Genomic DNA, 3,863 nt, shown 5'->3' with positions numbered 1-3,863 from the left:
TCTCTTCTGGAGCCAGACTCCTGACAGCAATCCTGTACTTCCTGCAAAACAGCCTTTGTGCCATATTGACTAATTTTTTCTGACACTTAACAATGCTATTGCTTTGCCTTTCAACTTTGCTTCCACTTCAACTTCTCAGTTACTGAACTTTCTTTCACACAGTGTTGATACTGGAGTATCTCCCAGCTTGATGGCTGTAACCTGATGCCAAGCACTGGGATACACACTGTGCTGGATCCCTTCAGGAGTTTCCATAATTTAAACATGTTTCTGCACATTTACAGTTTTGAGCTGCAGATCACAAGCAGGAAAAAAACCCTCCAAAATATTTAATGTTTTCCAGTGATTTTTAGTACAGCTCTTGTAAGTACAGTCCTGTGATTCTGCCTTTCCCACAACAACCAAAAAGTCTTATTTTCCAAATGACTCAAGAGGCTCACCTGAGGGCTGACGTTTTCAAGTCTCTTTAAGAAAGGGATTTAAGAAAGGAATCTCTTTATTGTCTTGACTAAAACAATTAAATGTCATAATAATCTAGAAAAAGAGTGCTCACAAATATTGAGAACAGAAATTATTGAGTTCACCAGGATGGAAGCATAGAGTGGAAAGAGGAAGAATCAAAAAATCAAAAATTCTGAATACAAAGCAAATTCTGAAGCAAAGTTGATAGGTGAGAAAGGAGATGAATTTGAAGATTATTTTGCATTACAGCTTTCACAATAAAGGGAAGTAATTTTAGATGTCTGGCTGATTTTTCTGAGAGGTCATGCTGATGATAAATTATGGTAGATGCAATGTCTTTATAATTTGTTTTTTCTTGAAGTCAGTAAATGTTTGTTTTTGCCAAGCCATCAATAAAACCCTCTTGACAACTTTCACACAAATAGTTCTTCTAAAATTACTAATAACTAGTAGGTAGCTGAGCCATCTTGCTGATATATTCTTTATATTTGGCAGTAATTATTGGAGGCATGGATTTACTGGGAGTGTCTAGAGAATGTTTCTCCTGGTCTTGCATCTAATTGTTTACCATTTGTATGGCTTAATGTAACATTAGGCTTGTGAAGAGTAGAATGCACCAGACCTTGAAGCTGTGGTTGTCCATATGATGCCTTGTGAAGGCTGACCTAGAACACAGACTAGACGAAGTTAAAGGATAAGGTAGGTATTTATTAGAAGGCCTCAATGCATACACCTTGGGCAGTACAAGAGCCCAGCCAGAGCTACACCTAAGATGAACCCAAAATGGTCACAAAAATGACAGCTGGTCACAGGGTCTCACACTTTTATAAGTTCTGGTCCATTTGCATATTGGAGTTAATTGTCCAATTGTAGCATTAGATTGTGAAGTCTCATCCTTGTTTTTCTCTCTTCATTCTGCCATTGTTTATGCTCTTGGGCCTGAAATTTGGATCATTTGTCCTTGGTTCCCAACTAGAGAAGGAATTGTTTTGTCTGCCTACTCTCTGAAGAGAGCTTTCTACCCCTAATATGAAGCTCAGAACTACGCACTAAAGGAGTACAGAATCTGAAAAATATAAAAGCTAAAACCTGAGACATAAAGTAAAATAATGTTGTGAAGACATTCTTAGTGCTCAGTCATCAGAAGAGAAGACACAACAATGGTGTTACTTGTGTCTGAATTCCAGAAGAATATTGCTTGACATTTTGTGATTATGAGAACCTATTCCAGTCTTTGAAACTGAGAGAGGGAATAGTTGCATGCATTTCATAGAGATACCTACCTGGTACCTCTAGGACATCAACATGGCTTTAATAGTCATAAAAGCATTTTCCTGGTAGCTGTGCTGTGAAATACAAAAGTGTTCATTATTAAAAGAACATATAATTAACTTCAAATGAATCCTAAAATTGTGCTTAACTGTTTTGCTTAACTGTAATGTACAACTAAACAGAGTTAGTCATGTGCGATTTTTTAACGTCTATGTAATTGTAGGTGCTTCCACAATAAAACAGTATATTAGTGAAGTTGTATCTTTCTTCTATTCTTTTTTTGAAGATGCAATCGAGATCAAAATGACACAAGATTATATATCTTGTGATGATAGATGAATTATGAACATGATATCTTCATTTTTGATACAGAATGTATTTATGTAGACAAAATGTAATATTAGAGCAATATCAAAATTTTTCTTTCCATCTTAGAGTGTGTGCTTGTAACCTAGTGCAGAAAGAAAGTGCCTCCTAACCCTCTTGTTCCTCACCAAAGTCCTGGGTAAGCAGCTGCTGATAACCTGAAGCAGATGGAATATTACAGGAAATGGTCGTCATGAGAAACAACCTCTTAATATCACTTTTGTCATGGAAGAGTAGTGTTAGAAACAACATTCAGACTAGAAGATGTTAATTTCTTATTCTTTCTCTGTGTTTTCTCTTCTGAAACTTCATAAATGGATCTAGCATCTTAGAAAATTACTTGAAAAAACTTTTTAAGGGCTATGTCTTGACACGTGTTTGCATGGTGATGCTTCTAAAGCTTTTAGCATAATTCAATGTAATGCAGTTCAAATTCAGAAAAACCATTTTAGTATATGGGCTTCCAGTTGAGGATTTTTCAAGGACACCTTAGAAAGTAAAAGGCCAGTTTTCATTGGTGTGGCATTCACTGTCATGCTGAGGGTTCTAAAGAGGCCTCAGTTCTCATACAGATGTCAAATAAGGATTCAAAACTCAGGTAAAACCATACTTCTACTCACATGGAACCCTTAGCAACAAGAAGGATGCAAATGGGTAACCGCATTGTTTGGGTAGAAACAATTAAGTTCTTTGGCTGAAATAACTGCAGGCTGCCTTTCTTCAAGGTAGATTTCAGTGTTGTGGTCTAGTCTTCAGTATTTATGGAACATTTTTAAGATGAATAGCATAATACACAGCATTGTATTGCTACAGTGATTGGACTACTGCTGTGAAATAGTCTAGTATTTTTTAATAAGGGTAGTAAGTAGAAAATGATCCATCAGGGATGAACCAAGCAAATGAAAATGAGCAACATGAATGGCGCTCTTTAAAAAAAGAAATAAAGTCCTCCAAGACAAATAAACATTTGCTGCCAAACCCTTATTTTATTAAATTAGCTCCCTTTGCTCTGAGTTTGATGTTTATCTTTTTAAATGTCAGTAGTGTGTATTATATCTTTAAAAGTTCCCATTTGTGCCTTCCCTAAAGCTCAGCTGACTTTCAGTTAATGTCTGACATAATGAAACTGTGGTAAGCACTTTTTGGAGTTCAAGTGCACCATCCCCATTTTCTCAATCTGCTGCTGCCAGTACAACTTATAAATATATATATACAGGTAAAATTTATATTTCAGGTTTTGTGCCTGCAGTTCTTGTCATGGTGACAGGTACTTTGTTCTGGTTACTGGTGAGGCTGCAGCCCCTCACAAAGAAGGAAAAAATAGTCTCATAGTCTTTTGCTGTATATGGTCATCATGGGGAAAAAATGTGTTACAGTGTGGTAAGTGTGAAGATTACTGATATAGTGGTTAAAAAACACCCTGGAGAAAAAGCATTGAACCAGATTTCCTGCTTGCCATCCTTTATTCAAAGATAAGCTGAAAGCTGTTTGGTCTGATTTTGGCCTTGGTTTCCATATAGTCTTAGAGGTGAAATAATTCACAGGTTCTGGAGACAAGGGCATTTAATGTAATTCCTGAATTATTGAAAGCTTATGAAAGCCTTTGTCTGATCTTCTGTCTGCAGCAACAGATTTCCGTATGGTTTACTGGTGCTCTACATCCCAGATAGTAATCCTTTCCCTCTTCAGGCTTTGACATGAGGGAAACCGCAACCTGACTGAAAAGACAAACAATTTGGTTCTGATATGGCTCTCACCATGTA

Source organism: Vidua chalybeata, chromosome 6, assembly GCF_026979565.1.
Source record: "Vidua chalybeata isolate OUT-0048 chromosome 6, bVidCha1 merged haplotype, whole genome shotgun sequence".
In the NCBI taxonomy this organism is placed as follows: Eukaryota; Metazoa; Chordata; class Aves; order Passeriformes; family Viduidae; genus Vidua; species Vidua chalybeata.
Note: the sequence above shows the minus strand (reverse complement) of the source record.